Here is a 17,809-nt window from a genome sequence, read left to right as displayed (position 1 = left end):
ATTGGCATCCAGTGAAATTAAATCCATTATTGGTGACAGACCACTTTTTTCTTATAAAAACATGGCAAATTTTAAATGTAAGCTTGGTTACAAGGATTTTAAAAATTCAACTGAAGTGCATAATATTAATACATATGGAACTTTAAAATGTCTCAACTGTAGTTGCTGCCCTGATATAACAGATAAAGAAAATAGCTTAGACTTTAAGGTAAGTGGGATTATATACAAGTTTTATCTCATGGCAACATGCATTTCAACTAATGTGATATGTTTAGCTACATGCACGTCTTGCCAATGTTTTTACGTAGGTAAGACTACGAGAAGATTAAAAAAACGTATCATTGAGCATAAGTCTGAGATACGGAGAGGGAATGACAGGAATGCCTTATACAGGCATATATCCTTATGTGGCAGTCAACACAAGTTTAGATTTCGCGTTATTGATAGAGCGTGTGTATCCATGAGGGGGGCGACAGTAACAATTTATTAGATTTAAAAGAATTTGAATGGAGTTTAAGACTTTCAGCTGACACGATGCCTGGTTTGAATGTTGCTGTCACACTAAAGCCTATATTAGTGAAATTACAACATTCAGTACTGAAATAATTGTATTTTAAAGTTTATGTATATATATTTCTTAAACACAAATTTTCATCACATGATCTTTGGCTGCTGGTCATGTGCTTTGTTGGCTTCTATTTAAATGTTTGATTTTATTTGTAACCTGTATGAGTATTGATAAAGGGTTTGTATCTGAAAGCTTTGCTATTAAACGGGTGTGTTTCAGCATATTTTGGTATTTTGGTGTTTGCTTATTGCTTATTTCTACCGTTGGCAGCTGGTTGGACTATTATTAGTTAGTGATGATGACATGTTTAGGAAGGAGACTTTTAAGTTGATTGGGATGTTCCTGGAACGAGGATACCCTTTAAAGCTTTTACTTAAAATTAAAAAAGAAGTGATGAGGAAAAGGGGAACAGATTTTATGCCAATTTTGAACATTAAAGTTCAACCAGGTTACACTGGTAGCAATAATAACAATAATAAGAAAACTGGAACATTTTTTGTTTTAAAGTATAATAACAGGGCATCTGAATTGTGTGATAGTTTGAGAAATATGTGGAGGCATTTTTTAAGTGATGAAACCAAGGGAATTGTAGGTGTTGAACCAGTGATTGTCTTTAGTAGGGGGGAGAACTTAAAGTCTATTTTGGAAAAAGAAGTTAGGCCTTACAACAAATCATGTATGAGTAAATGGTGTAGGTTTATTGGCGAAGGTGCCTACCTTTGTGTTTTCGACTACAAATACACTATTGCATGTCCCAGGCATTGTAATTGTAATAGTAAAAATTTAGTATATGTAGCCTCTTGTATGTCATGTGATGCATTTTATGTGGGTATGACTACCCAAAGATTAAGGGATAGAATATCAGAGCATGTTAGATCTATATATGCATAATGCACTTTATTTACACACCACCACATGCTCTAATTTTAACAAGTTTTTGTTTTTTATTGTGGATCGTGTCTCTGTATTTGAGAGAGGGGATTTTTATTTATTTATTTTATTTATTTGCATTTGTTTAACCAGGATAGTTAGTCCAGTGGGCCCGAAGAACCCGTTTTTAATGGAGTCCTGGGGAGAAAAGCTCCACATACAGATTACACAAGGATGAGGATATACATATACGTTACATTTGAGTTAAACTTTGTACAATGCATGTGATGAAACATGTAGAGAGAGCTAAAAAACACAGGTTATACGGGCTATGCTATATATATATATATATATATATATATATATATATTTTTTTTTTTTTGTGGCCAGTAAAGTTGCTGTTTTGGAAGCAGAATGGCAACTTAGATTAAATGCTTTGAGACATCCGGGTCTCAATGATTATGTGTCTTTGAAACCTATTTTGAAATTTAAATCAAATCATATTTAGATATTTAGTAATAGTCAATATTGTGTATATTTTTTACCATATCATTTAGTGTGTGTTTTTTAAGAATTTTAGATAGATAGTGAATATCATATTATTTTATTGCCTAAGTCAACATTAGGATTATTTAAAAATTTTAAAATTAGATTAGGATGTTCATTGGTTGTTGCACTGTGATGTCAGCCTATTATCATGGGGTATCTGCAATAAAGGTGTTTTAATTGTGAATGTAAAATGACTCTGAAGAAGCCAGCATTATACTGGTGAAAGCGCTAAGTCATTTCTGTCATTAAAGTCAACATTGTTTGGTTCACCGTACTACTCATGGTTGTCTTCAGTGGCTGTTTGCGTTTTTATTTTTATGGTAGTATACCCTGTTTTTGGGTGTTTTTGTTATGATTGATGAATGAATACAGAGTGTAGTTGAAAGTAAGGTGGGAGATGAGCACTTTAGATTCAGATCAGTGTGCAGAGAGACAGACTGTGGAGAAGACATTGGAAAGAGTCCAAATGGGCATTCCTAAATTTGGAGAGCACATATGAGAAGGTCCCAAGAAAGGTAATGTGGGCAGTTCTGAGATAGTTCTAGAATGTTTGGCAGAAGCCTGGGCTATTTCCAGAACAGAGCTGCCCCCTCCGAAGGCCTTTTATACAAGACTTGGAGAGGTGTAGAACTGGTGGTAACTAGCTTTTCATCAAAAAGGAAAGATAATTATTTCAGTTATGCTTAAATATTTAAGTTGCAGTTATAGTGACCTGTATGGTGATACTTCTTTGCAATTTTCTGTTTTTTTTCCCACATTTTAGACAAAGAAAGTTATGTGTCTTATATTTTAATTCCCTGTGTGGGAAGATTGTGTTTCTGCATTATTCTGTCCTTCTATTTCCACAAGTAGAATTACTTGTAAAAGCTGTCCATTTGTATTTTAAACCCTGCTGGGCCAGAGTCTTGTAGTTTAATTCACAGTTGTGACAGAATTGTGTACTACTACCAGATGTGTCCGTAAATCATTTATTACTATATTTTTCCATAAAGTGTTGCTGGTAAATGTCTGCACTGTCTGGTGCCTTAAACTGTAGTAGAAGTTCAATTGTGAGAGCATTATCTCTACACCAGTTTGTGCTTCAGTGTTTTTAAATTCTGCTTATCATTTACCTGCTTAAAGGTGCATTCTGTGTCTGCCCTGTCGTCCACTAAAACACTGAGATAAAGTTTCTGAAAGAGCTCCAGTATTGACTTTATTTGATTGGATGCCTCTCTAGCTAGCCTGCTTGTTCCCTGAAAATATTTCCCAACTCCTCCCCCGTTTTTTTTTTTGTGGTGGATTTATAAGTCTGTGTCTCTGGCCTTCCCCTTTATGATTATCTGATTTCCAAGTCCCTCATGTCCATCTTTCATTGCTACTGTCTGTTATATAAGCTGTTTGTATACTCTTCCTACCCTTTGTTTCCCGTAGATCCATGATATTGTGTGCCCACCAAGCAATCCAGTATTGCTCGTGAGTAAAGGTCCATTATTACATATTGTCTTCTGCTCATTTTCCTAGAGATCAGCAAAGCCCGAAGTCCTAGCCTGCATTACAGAAGTGTTTTACTTGTATCCAGTGCCATCCAGGCAAAGTTAAGTACCTTTGACTGAAAAATCGCACTTGCTGTTTTCAGTGATTGCTACTGTTTCCTGCTGTTTTATTAAGATGCTGTTACTGCGTAAGAATGTCTTGAAATTGCCTTTAGCAAATGATTTCCAGCTAGACGTTTAATTGGTTTGCAGTAGCATTGCAGCTGTGAGTCTTTCCTACTGTCGTTTTACATTTGGAGGACTGGGTTTATTTATCTTGTAACAGGAGGCATCTGCCTGTTCTATCTGAGTTGGGAAATACACAAAAGGACTTGTAGTGTAGTCATTTTATTGGCCAGAAAGCTTAATAATTAGTTTTCTGTTTTTTTTTCTTTGCTGCTATAAATTGTGCTTGTTTCTGTAGTTTAATGGTGCCTTGTACAGTAGCAAACAACTAGAAAGCAAATTTTCATGGTAAAATGGTCTGCAAAACTGTACCTTGTAAAGCAGCAATATAGAGCAAATACATTGTGTGCCGACAAGCTTAGAGCAGCTAGTTGGGCATTGAATGGCAATACCTACAGATTTAGTAGAATTCAGTATTGTGTAAACATTAAACTTAGTAGAATTTAGTACTGTTTAATATAACATGCCCCAATAAAGCATCTTTATTAGTTTGCACTAATAAAGCACCCTTAATAGCCTTCTAACCCCAATATACCGTCCTGTTGTAGCTCACAAATGAAAGGACTAGACAGTGTGAATATGTGATTTCATAACTTCTCTGTAGCCAGCTTGCTGGATATGAGCATCCTGAGACAATGTAGTAATTGTCTCATGTTTTCTGACAACCAGTTAATCTGTAAAGAAGCAGACACAGTATGACACAATGACACTGGATACAAGTGCATATTAGGTTGTCAAAAGTTACACACACACCACCCAACTCACATGGCAAACAATACACACACACATAGTCTAACATATGCTAAGGCACTTAAAAACAATCTTCCTAAGCAACAAAGCTCTCTTAGACCTCAGGTTGTCATAGCTATGCCTCAGCAAATCCAAAGGCCCTCAGAAAAGACACCACCTAACACCTCATGTAATGCCACTCTTAGTGGATCCCCAAACACTAAGACCATAAGGCAAGCAAACACCCTTCCCAGGACTATCATCATTGGGGTAAGATACACTGCCGCTCTTCTAACCAGGCTGAACAAGGAGAAGAAAACTGTTCTGTGCTTATCTGGAGCCAGGATATGCTAAATCACGCACACACTCATGTCATTATGCCAAAGGTACCAGTATGATTCCATCATATCAAACAACAGACAAAAATACCAAATAAACAAAAAGTCCAGGTAAAGCAAATGAGAGGCGAGTGAGAGGCGACAAAGCAACACAGCAATAGCGTATACTTATTTATTATCCGCTTTCGTACAAAACTTCATCAGAATAAAAAACAAGTGCCAAACCCATCATTTAAATCCATTTCCAGAGAACAAATGAGGTTAGCATTCAATTTATTTTCCTGATTATTTTTAGGGGAAAAATCCCCTTTATCTTTTTCAAGATTTAACAAAGGAAAATATTTATTACTTCTTTGGGACAAAACATTCTCCCTAGCATTATCTAAAATAGCTGGATCATATCCCCTTTTGATAAATAATGAACAAATAAAATTAAATTCCTTGGACAAGTCCGCTTCCTTAGAGGTCATGCGGCTTGCCCGAATAAATTGTCCCCTAGGGATATTATTAATTATATACTTAGGATGCCCACTTTTGTAGTGTAAATATCCATTATTAAAAGTTTTCTTACGGAAAATACTGCTATGAAGCCTGTTTTCGTCAAAATCCCATTTTAATGAGATATCTAAAAAATTAATATTAAACCCCTTGGTACCCATGGTAAATTTTAAGTAATCGGAAAACATATTAATATCCTTATAAAAATCATCAACAGTACTAGTATCGCCCTCAATTATAAAAAATAAATCGTCCATAAATCTACAAAAAAAGGAAACATTATATTTTTCAGCTAAGGTGGGAAGAAATTGTTTCTCCCACCAAGCCATAACCAAATTAGCAAAAGCTGGGGCAGCTGAGGAACCCATAGCCACCCCTCTCTTTTGCCGATAGTAAGTCTTTCCAAAAAGAAAAAAATTATTTTCTAAGGTGACTTCCATCAACCTACACAACAAGGAAACCATGCCATTAGTAAAATTTGAACAACTTGAGTTTAAAAAACTCCTTATAGCTTCAACTCCCTCTGAATGAGGAATACAAGTAAAGAGCGAAACAACATCAAGGGTAAACATAACTTGCTTGCTGGGATGGAAACCACAAGTGTTAACAAAATGGTTTATTTTTTTCAAAAAATGCCAAGAGTCCCATATAAAAGAAGGTTGCATAGAAACAACAGGTCCAAGGGTTGCATCTAAAAACAAAGAAATCCCCTCGGTAACTGAATGGGGTGCGGAGACTATGGGTCTGAATGGTGGATTTAGCAAAGATTTATGAGCCTTTGGGATCCCAAAAAGTACCCCTATCCTAGGCTGTTCGATGGTACAAAAATCATATAGTTCAGGACTAATTTCATGGTTCATGAGAGCATCATATAAATGTGCTTTAACAAGACGAAAACAACGTTTAATATCAAATAATGAAATAGTCTCATATTCTTCCTTGTTTTCTAAGAGTTCTAACATACCCTTGATATAAGACTCCTTGGTCATAATGACTATATTGTTCCCCTTATCGCTTTTCATAAAGCAAAATTCATTGGTCAGTTGTTGTAACCTCCTTAAAGCATGCCCTTCTTCCTGTGTTAAATTATTGGTTAGGTTAGAATAATTACCTAACAACCCTTCAACTTCTTGAGTGCAAGTTTCTTCAAAAACCTTTAGGGTATGATGTAATTTTGGACAAAAGAATGAGGGTTTAATAAAAGTGCGATCTGTTGAAGGTAATTCGTGCAACAAATAATGTAAATTCAGTTTTCTTGAATATTTCTTAATATCTACAATAGTACGCACATAATTAGCCCTAACATGAGGAACAAAATTTAACCCTAGTTTTAAAACATCAAGTTCCACTTGGTCAAAAACATGATTTGTTAAGTTAACAATACAAAAATGGTCATTAGTTCCTTCTAGGTTTCCTCCCCCGAGGACTGGGAGCTTAAGAAAGTTCGACTCCTTGTAGAAACTGTTTTTGTTGTTGTTGTTGGGTTCCTCCGATTTGGAAAAGGACCAGATGATGGTGGAGGATTGGAATTCACCAGTCCGGCCCCCACAACAACAAGGTTCCCATTGTTCCTAATGTTGTTGTCACCTGACGCCAAGGGAGGAAAGTTCTCAGCGTCTGTTAAAAAATTATTTTCAGCATGCCCGATCTGGTCAGAAGAATTTCTGTCCAAAGATGGTTTGGTAGTTGTTTTTTCAAAAATTTTTGGCCTGTGCTGATCAGAAAACCCAACCCCCCTTGACGAATGGTTAGGAAAATGCTTATCGCCAACATCGGCTACAGGTTTAGCCACAGAATCCCAATGCCCACTCTTTGTAACTTGGTTATTGCTACCAGCAGATTTGTAGGATTTATTTGGGACCCCAAAGTTGGCATAGGCTAAATTATGTTTGTAAGAGTCAAGGTCCCTTAACAACTTTGAATGTTTTCTATTAATATTATCCAAGGAAAACTGTTCCGTTTCCTTGGATACAGATTCAAAAAATTCAAGAAACTTTGCTTCGCCCAAGTTCTGTTTAAAATAAGTCTCCAGACTCATAATCTCCTCTTTAATTAACTCCATTTTAGAAATATTATTGTCCGACAGTAGTCTTAGAAACCTAAGACCTGCATCGTTGAAAAAACCAGTTAAGACAGTAAAAAAGGCATCACCTACTTGTACCCCATTAGGGCACTTAAAAAATCGTAGCCCCTTTGGGACGATGTTCAGTTCCAAGCAACGTTCAAAGTAACTGTTTTCAACATGTATAGCGTCGTACCTTTTAAGATGCTTTATTAGCTGCCCACGCTTTAAATTGAAATCCTCGTTGTAGAAAGTATTCGGAATCCCTTCAGCTGTTCCTAATTCCTTAAACGGGTTATCCGCACGGTCGAAGAAATCCTGTAAGGTTACCCGACCCATGATGCGCTGTTGGTTGAAGCCTGCTGGCTTAACAGAACGTACGGCTCCTTCCGAGTCAACCCTTGCTTCTGGTTCGCTGTGAAATCCTACCGGACTGGAAGCTGTAATAGTTGTTTCCGGATCATGACTTCTGGAGACTAAAACTTTTAGCGAGTTTCTAATTTCTGTAAGGGTTGCCAATAACAGCATGTTTAAGTTCCCAGTTTCGGCAGATGGAGTGGCATGAATGCTGAGATTCAGCAAAGGGTCCTCAAACGCCTCAGCCATGGAAAAAGTAGCCAATAAATCAAACAACAGACAAAAATACCAAATAAACAAAAAGTCCAGGTAAAGCAAATGAGAGGCGAGTGAGAGGCGACAAAGCAACACAGCAATAGCGTATACTTATTTATTATCCGCTTTCGTACAAAACTTCATCAGAATAAAAAACAAGTGCCAAACCCATCATTTAAATACCAAAAAGTCACATGTTTAATTAAACAATTATGAATACCTTCATTTAGCTTAACTTGATAAAAACAATAATAATGGCCAACTAAACCATTTGATAAACCTATAACAATAATAGTTTATTTAATTAAAATGAGAATAAATAAAATTACCAGTTTTGTTAATGTCCAACCTACGCTGTTTTAAGAAACATTTGATGTTAATTGTTTCGTTGAGGCCAGGGGCAATGTCTGATTTCAGTTTTATTTGCCAATGTACCTCCCTCTGCAACAAGTAATTTTTAAAATCACCATCCCTCATGTCTTTATAACCCACTTCAAGAACTGAAAATAAAAATTTTTTGAAAGATGGACAAATCAGTGAGTGTTTGAATAAGGCATTCTTCTCATCCTTAGATTTAATAGAATATAGATGTTCTCTAATTCTAATTTTTAGCTCCCTGGTGGTCATCCCTATATAAAATGAGGTACACGTTAAACATTGTGCAATGTAAATCACCCCGCTTGTATTACAATTTACATAGCCGGGCACCTCCAGGGTTCTACCAAAACTACTCACTGAAATGTGGGGACCAGTGGAAATAAACCGACAAACATTACATTGGTTGCACATATGCATGCCACGTTTGTGGGACTCAAAATAGGGAGCCTTATTCTGTTGGAATTCCAAAATCCGTTTCAAATTAAACCCATTTTTCTGAACAAAGATGGGTTTTTCACCTAAAGCATTAAAAATGTCCTTGTTACCCTTAATAATGCCCCAGTTCTTCTTAATAATATTTTGAATACCCCAACAATCAGAGCTCATTTCCAGAGAACAAATGAGGTTAGCATTCAATTTATTCAATATAATGTTTCCTTTTTCTGTAGATTTATGGACGATTTATTTTTTATAATTGAGGGCGATATCAGTACTGTTGATGATTTTTATAAGGATATTAATATGTTTTCCGATTACTTAAAATTTACCATTGGTACCAAGGGGTTTAATATTAATTTTTTAGATATCTCATTAAAATGGGATTTTGACGAAAACAGGCTTCATAGCAGTATTTTCCGTAAGAAAACTTTTAATAATGGATATTTACACTACAAAAGTGGGCATCCTAAGTATATAATTAATAATATCCCTAGGGGACAATTTATTCGGGCAAGCCGCATGACCTCTAAGGAAGCGGACTTGTCCAAGGAATTTAATTTTATTTGTTCATTATTTATCAAAAGGGGATATGATCCAGCTATTTTAGATAATGCTAGGGAGAATGTTTTGTCCCAAAGAAGTAATAAATATTTTCCTTTGTTAAATCTTGAAAAAGATAAAGGGGATTTTTCCCCTAAAAATAATCAGGAAAATAAATTGAATGCTAACCTCATTTGTTCTCTGGAAATGAGCTCTGATTGTTGGGGTATTCAAAATATTATTAAGAAGAACTGGGGCATTATTAAGGGTAACAAGGACATTTTTAATGCTTTAGGTGAAAAACCCATCTTTGTTCAGAAAAATGGGTTTAATTTGAAACGGATTTTGGAATTCCAACAGAATAAGGCTCCCTATTTTGAGTCCCACAAACGTGGCATGCATATGTGCAACCAATGTAATGTTTGTCGGTTTATTTCCACTGGTCCCCACATTTCAGTGAGTAGTTTTGGTAGAACCCTGGAGGTGCCCGGCTATGTAAATTGTAATACAAGCGGGGTGATTTACATTGCACAATGTTTAACGTGTACCTCATTTTATATAGGGATGACCACCAGGGAGCTAAAAATTAGAATTAGAGAACATCTATATTCTATTAAATCTAAGGATGAGAAGAATGCCTTATTCAAACACTCACTGATTTGTCCATCTTTCAAAAAATTTTTATTTTCAGTTCTTGAAGTGGGTTATAAAGACATGAGGGACGGTGATTTTAAAAATTACTTGTTGCAGAGGGAGGTACATTGGCAAATAAAACTGAAATCAGACATTGCCCCTGGCCTCAACGAAACAATTAACATCAAATGTTTCTTAAAACAGCGTAGGTTGGACATTAACAAAACTGGTAATTTTATTTATTCTCATTTTAATTAAATAAACTATTATTGTTATAGGTTTATCAAATGGTTTAGTTGGCCATTATTATTGTTTTTATCAAGTTAAGCTAAATGAAGGTATTCATAATTGTTTAATTAAACATGTGACTTTTTGGTATTTAAATGATGGGTTTGGCACTTGTTTTTTATTCTGATGATGATTCCATCATAGTCCACATAGGTGTAAATGACATAAGAGTTACCCCCCCGAACTATATGAAGATAGACATTATGGAGCTGTCAGTCTGTATGTCTCAGCCTGGTATGAGCCTAGCACTGAGCAGCATATTACCATCACCGAGGATGATACAATGTATCACTGAGGATGATACCAGCAGCATATTACCGTCACCGAGGATGATACAATGATACAATGTATCACTGAGGATGATACCAGCAGCATATTACCGTCACCGAGGATGATACAATGATACAATGTATCACTGAGGATGATACCAGCAGCATATTACCATCACCGAGGATGATACAATGATACAATGTATCACTGAGGATGATACCAGCAGCATATTACCATCACTGAGGATGATACAATGATACAATGATACAATGTATCACTGAGGATGATACCAGCAGCATATTACCATCACCGAGGATGATACAATGATACAATGATACAATGTATCACTGAGGATGATACCAGCAGCATATTACCATCACCGAGGATGATACAATGATACAATGTATCACTGAGGATGATACCAGCAGCATATTACCATCACCGAGGATGATACAATGATACAATGATACAATGTATCACTGAGGATGATACCAGCAGCATATTACCATCACCGAGGATGATACAATGATACAATGTATCACTGAGGATGATACCAGCAGCATATTACCATCACCGAGGATGATACAATGATACAGTGATACAATGTATCACTGAGGATGATACCAGCAGCATATTACCATCACCGAGGATGATACAATGATACAGTGATACAATGTATCACTGAGGATGATACCAGCAGCATATTACCATCACCGAGGATGATACAATGATACAGTGATACAATGTATCACTGAGGATGATACCAGCAGCATATTACCATCACCAAGGATGATGACACAATGTGAGTAAAAAAGTATTGATTTCAACAACTGGCTGTGTTTCTGGTGTCATTCTAAGGAGATCCAATATTTGTCACTTTGGGAGGACATGGGTAACGGACCATATTGCTTTTCCAAGGATGGTCTGCACCTTTCCACTCTAGGCTTTCAGATACCAGCTAAAGCTTTATCCACCCCATGGTGCATTTTAGGCAGTGCCAAACTGACAAACATACTGATACAGAAAAATCATCTCAACTGAAACTCAAGGTGTCACTGCCCAGTGCCAGGAGCCTAAATAAAAAAAAACACTACCCTCCCTCCAAGCCCTCCTCACACTTGAGAATATGTATATCTGAGCAGTTACTGAAGCATGGTTTAAATTAGCAGACAGTACCCCAGCAGTGTGAGGTTTCAGTACCTTCCACACTTTTAGACCAGTAGCTGCAGAGACAAGGGCTAAAGGTGGGGGTGTCTCAATATACATCAGTAACAATCATGCCTCTAATGTGGCCAAACAGGATGATGTGCTGGAGTTCCTCCATGTGCAGATCACCATAGATAAAATCCCCTACTATATATCCTAGCCAGCCATAGGTCACCCTCCATGTCCCAAGAAGCTCACAATGCATACTTGGACCTACTGGAGACACTTACCACCCAATCTAACACCACACTCATGGGAGACTTTAGTAACCCCCCTACAGACTAGAAATCCTACATGGACTCAAGTCTACAGGCACAGACATTTCTGGACTTCATAAATACAAACACCCTTAACTAAATAGTGAATATGCCCACTAGAGGCTCCAACATACTGGCTCTTGTGCTCAGAAAAATGGAGGAATGCTGCACCCCCCCAATGCCTCGTCCTTCCTGGTAAGGTCCAACTATCAAATAAAACTTTCTCCCTCAAAATTAAAATCAATTCCATAATCCCTTTAAAACTATTAACAGTAAGGAACTATTTCAAGACAAATTAACTTTTATTAAGTGGTGGTTTGTCAAAATTCATTGCTCCTCCAAACCTGGAGAACACAGCAGCCTATGCTGAATTGCTCTCAGAAACTCTGTTTAACAGTGTCAGTGGCTGATAGAGGCTGCTTCACCAACCAGAAATAAGCCCAGGACTAGCCCCAGAAACATTCCACCCTGGTGACATCCTAAATTAAACAGGATATATAACAAAAAAAAAACAAATTATGACAAAATTCAGGAAGTGTTATTCCCATAAACAAAAACTCTCATCGAACTATATAGGCAACTAAGAGGACTAATTAGACAAACAGCACCAGCTGTGAGGTTAAGATAGCTTCCAAGGTGAAAGTTACCCATAAAGCTTTCTCCAGCTATGTCAGAAATATCAAGCACAGCATTCAACAACATGCTCAACTGGTGGCTAATGGTGCCACTTTCACCGAGCGATATAGCGAATCTGCTAGTGGACACATTCAGTTCCAGCTTTGCTCTCCTCTCACCCCCAACCATCCCCCAAAAAACACCTGCAAACATAACCCCTCCAACTATAATTAGGGAGCATGTAGTGGCTGCACTCGCTAAAGACAAGACCACAGCCTTAATGGACCATGATGACATCCCAGGATGTCTCCTAAACAGTCCAAAATATGAATTACCAGGACCGCTGACATCGGTATTTAACTGTAGTCTTAAAACAGGCTTTGTACCATGTAAGTAGAGGACTACTCTAAATAAGGGAGGATCTTCAACAGATCCTGGAAACTACAAACCCATTAGTCTGACTAGTTTTATTTTTAACTTCATGGAAATAATTATCAAGGAAGTCATCAACAAGGACATAGGAGACCTCCAGACACTGGATCCATTGCAGTGTAGATTTGTCAAAGGAAGGTCATGCTTACTGAATCTGGTGGACTTCTTTGTAAAGTTCATTAAGGCAATGAATGAGGGGGAAAACTGTGCATACTGCCTACCTAGATCTGGCTAAACCACTGGATACAATACCCGACTCAGGCATTGTCAACAAACTTACAAAACTAGGTATAAAACCCCTTTATAATAAGCTGGATAGTTAGCTGGCTCACTGAAAGGACCCAGGAGGTTATAATCAGAAAAGCCATCTGCACAAAGAGGATGGACACCAGTGGAGTCCCCCAGGGCTCTGTAGTGGTCCACTTCTGTTTGGCATCTACTTCTCAGATGTCAAAGACAATTTCAAAGGTCTCTAATTAACCAAGTTCACAGATGCCTGCAAACTGGTAGCAGTCATTGAATCACCCCAAGATGAGAACACCCTTCATGAGGATCTAACACTGGCAAATGCTAGCTGCCAAATCCATGGCTTAAAACTCAGTACCAAGAAATCCATTATAGCATCTTTTGGGAAGTTGGTCTTCAATAAAACACGTGTAAAGGTTGATTCATTGGTCAGGGATCTGAGAACTCATGTTGATAATAACCTAGCCCTTGACCAAATTGTGTCCAGGGTAGTAATAAAATCCTTCTATGTTGCTCAACTTATAAGCAAGGGCATGGCATCTAGGTCCAGACAGGTCATACAACTGTACTCAGTCCTCATCATACTCATCATAGAGTGTAATGCCCCCTTCATTATGTACCTGACCAGACACATGCAGCAACTAGTATGTCCACATAAATTCCTTACAGGAAGAATGTAGGGAAAAACACAATATCCTGTACTGATCACCTCAAAGCCATCTCTCTTTACTTGGTATCATACACACTTCTGAGAAGTGATCTTTGCCTGGCATACAAGGTGTCACAAAAGGAAATATTATCAGCCTAGCTATCTGGCATTTTGTAAATAATTATATGTCATTTGTGGAAATTAATATGATTTATATAGAAGTGTGACAGAGGGAGATACTGCCAAGCACAGCTGTCTGGAATTTTGTAAGTGGTTGTGTGTCATTTGTGAATATCAACATGATTCATATGCTTGTGTTACAAATGTATGAGAACTGTATGTCATATAGCATGGTTTGTACAGGCATATATGCTAAAGAGATGTGTTGTAGACTACTCAGCTTAAAGATGTATCCACAGTTTACCCTATTGGAAAAGAACAGAAATGTATATAAACTATTGTAACTCTGTAAATGTATATGTTTTAAATGTGGGAACAGGCACATAGAAGGTTAACTTGCAAAACTTCAGAAAAAATAGTTGACATTAAATTATTTTATAACTAAGTAATAAAAGAGATGTTAGCTTTCAGTTTCAGTGCAACAGAAGACATAATGTCTAGAACTAGAAGTTTTTTGTATTGTCTTTAAATGTGGAGGAAAGTAAATGGTTTTACAACTTCCACCACTTGCCAAAAGATCTAAGGTCTATGTGTTTTCACAGGTAGATGCTAAAATCAATTATTGTAAGGCTGGGAACTGATAGTCAGATGACAAGAAGTGGTGTCATGCTGTCAGCTACCCCACCAGTAATACTTGAAATATTAATTTAAGAACTCTCTGAGAGAGAGGGAGTGCATTTTTTATTTTATCTTTGACCTGACAACATCAGCTGGAAACCCACTCACCATATCTGTCTTGCCTTGCTATGAGTAAGTAAATCTAGGATACAGTAATTTCTCTTCAATACAGTTAGGAATATATAGAAGAATAGCTTAGATGTTTGGTTTATTTATTTGAGACTGTCCTGCAATGTTGTTTTAAATATTTCCTGTGATTTTGCACTCTGAACTAACTGTGATTATTTACTGTGTATTTTCTTTCTTTTAATATTTATTATTAAATACATTTAAACCTTTCATTGTGGCTGATCTGTGTAGAGGCATATTTATGTTCTGAGAGTACTTGCATATTTATTTGATGACAGTGTGTTGGCCACTCCTAATAGCCTTGCTCTTGGTCAAACTACCATTTGGATTAATAGTAACATTACACAGTAAGATTGGACACCCATTGTTAAGGTCCTTAAAGTAGCTGGTAAATAGTGGCTGGTGGCAGTGAAAACTACTTTATAGTCTGGGCAGAAGGGGGCATAGCTAGTAAACTTGTGCCAGCCTTTCCCAGGTGTGTGTTTGTGTGTGTGTGTGTGTGTGTGTGTGTGTGTGTGTGTGTGTGTGTGTGTGTGTGTATGTGTGTGTGTGTGTGTGTGTGTGTGTGTGTAACTTAATCCTCAGAGTGTGTGTGTGTGTGTGGGGGGGCAGCTACTTGGGCAGGGACACGAAGCACTGGTTGGACATAGAGTGTGCTGGGGATCTTGGCTTGGCCACTTAGCTGAGATCTCAACCCTGTAGCAGTGCCAGTGGGGAGTCTTACTGGGAATCTGGAGAAAGAGGGAGAAACCAGCACCAGACTGAATGTGGTCTCTGTGTGCTCTTAAGGGAAATTGTACTTTACTGTGTGTGTACTTGCCATCCTTCCAGTGTGTGCATCCCCCACTGTTGCCAGTGGTGAGAATTGAGACTCCTTGATTACTGGATTGGTGTTGGGGCATCACACAAGGTGTCCCTGGACCTTGTTTTGATGAATCTTTTGCACATCCATAAAACAAACAGCACCAGTACTATTCAATTAAAAGACCTAAATTTTGCTTGGGACCTAAATAGGGTATGTTGGGCAGACAGATATTTTTCTCAAAGACTTCCCATTCTGTGGAACAGGCTTCCCTTCCACGTGAAGCAGAGTTCCTCTCTGTCCCTATTTAAGTACAACTTGTACCAATAGATGGGTAATCAGGAAATTACCCCTGGCCTGTTGCCTATGTCTCTGATGGACAAAAATCAATAAATCACCACTATATAAATCAAATTTGGAGGTTGCATTTAGGTTGCATTGCTAGACTTATAAGAACCATAGTGGTTGTTAGGCTACAATACACCTATGAATCTATGAATTTATGAACCACCTTTGAACCGTTGAGTCAGTATAGAGGACCCAATGACATATGTGCAAACAGTGTTTGCTGTCACAGAGGGGATCCCAGTGCGAGTGGGTGTGTATCAGGGTTCCACTCTGAGCTCAGTCCTTTTCATACTGATGATGGACTACATTAACAAGCAATTTGGCTGAGACGCACCAAGAAAGCTGTTGTAGACACTCTGGTGCAACAGTCAGACTATGACTAGGAATGTCAGCAAATAATAGGGGACTGGAATGGAAAAAGAAGAAACATGGTATGTAACTGAGTACAGACAAGACAGTGATCATGACAGCAGATGGGGATCTCAGCAGAAGCTGAAATTGAGGTAGAATGGAAAATAGGGAACCGGTTAACAGTTTCAAAAGTCTAGGGGGTGTGGTTGAAGAGAAGGGAAGTCTAAATGAGGAGGTCAAAACTAGAATCATAGGCTGTTATGTGAATACTAGTCTAACTGCCCTGAAGGGCCATTTTAAGCGTAGCCAATAACCTGAGGTCAGAATCAAACCCTGCCCCTTGTGTCTTTGAGGCAAAGACCTTAACCATTGTGCCAAACCATTCTTCTAATTATGACAGTAGAATACTAAAGAAGCTGAAGAGTAAGGTATACAAAACACCGGTGTGACCAGTGCTTCTGTATGGCACAGAAACCTAAGCAGCGAAGGCAGACCAGATTTGCAAACTTGAGCTAATGGAGATGGAGTGCTTGAGATGTGTAGTAGGAAACACAATGTGGGACGGACAAAGAAATGAAAACATCAAGAGTAGAAGCCATCACCCCAGTCGCAGAGAATGTCAAGAAGGGCATATTACAGTGACCTGGTTACATGTGCAGGAAAGTAGAAGGCAATTCGGTAAATAAGATTTGGACGAAACAGAAAGAAGGCAAGACGAGATGAAGATGTCCAACCAAAATGTAGATGGACTGTGCAAGAAAACACCTGAGACAGTCATGCATGAGTGTTGAAGAAGATAGCAGAGTGGCTGTGAACTGAGAAATGAGGTGAGACTTTAACCCCATGCAGAAATTGGAAGAGGTGGTTTGATGATAATAATGATTTAGATGTAAAACCAGGGAACAGTCTAGTCTTGTTGAATATATCAGGTGACCATTTCCTGTAAGACTGCTGTGTTCATTTCTGCCTTATGAAATTTCTCTTAAGGAGCAATATTTATTCAGCTAGGATATATATTTAGTCTTAGGTTGTTTTTTTCCTGTATATATTCCTGTCTGTATAATTAACTGTTAGTTTTTCCTCTCTCAGTGCATTGTTTTTAGCCTCTGCATTGTATCAGCATGGTTTCATCGTTAAGTAACTTTTTAATTAAAAAAAAAACTGTGCAGAACGTCTCAGCTGTACAACTGAAAATAATAATCAAAAAAGCACAAAAAAAGCAATTACAAGTGAACACCCCAGGGACCTCCCAACTCTTCTCATGGGTGCAAACTTCAAAAAATGGCCCCTCTGAAATATACTTGCAATAACTGCAACTCTTACACTTGTAAGTACCTCTGCCCACTGTCACTTTTTTGTTTGTATATCTTTGTGGTATACATGGTAAAGTGTTCGGTCTGCTTCTCTTTTTATATTGGAAAAAACAATAGACAGTTAAAAAACAGGATTTATGACCATTATTGTGCCATAAAAAAGAGGAATTCAGACAATGCACTTTTTAAA

General features: G+C 37.7%; 1 protein-coding gene across 3 annotated transcripts in view; it reads left to right on the top strand.

Annotated features, from left to right (window-relative positions):
- Positions 1 to 17,809, top strand: part of DNM3 (dynamin 3) — a 2,680,418-nt gene that overhangs the window by 2,536,167 nt on the left and 126,442 nt on the right. The gene's annotated exons all lie outside the window — the stretch shown is intronic.

The sequence above is a fragment of the Protopterus annectens genome, chromosome 10.part0, assembly GCF_019279795.1.
Source record: "Protopterus annectens isolate FY-2018-M chromosome 10.part0, PAN1.0, whole genome shotgun sequence".
NCBI classification, from domain to species: Eukaryota; Metazoa; Chordata; order Ceratodontiformes; family Protopteridae; genus Protopterus; species Protopterus annectens.
Note: the sequence above shows the minus strand (reverse complement) of the source record. Positions and strands in the feature narration are given on the sequence as shown.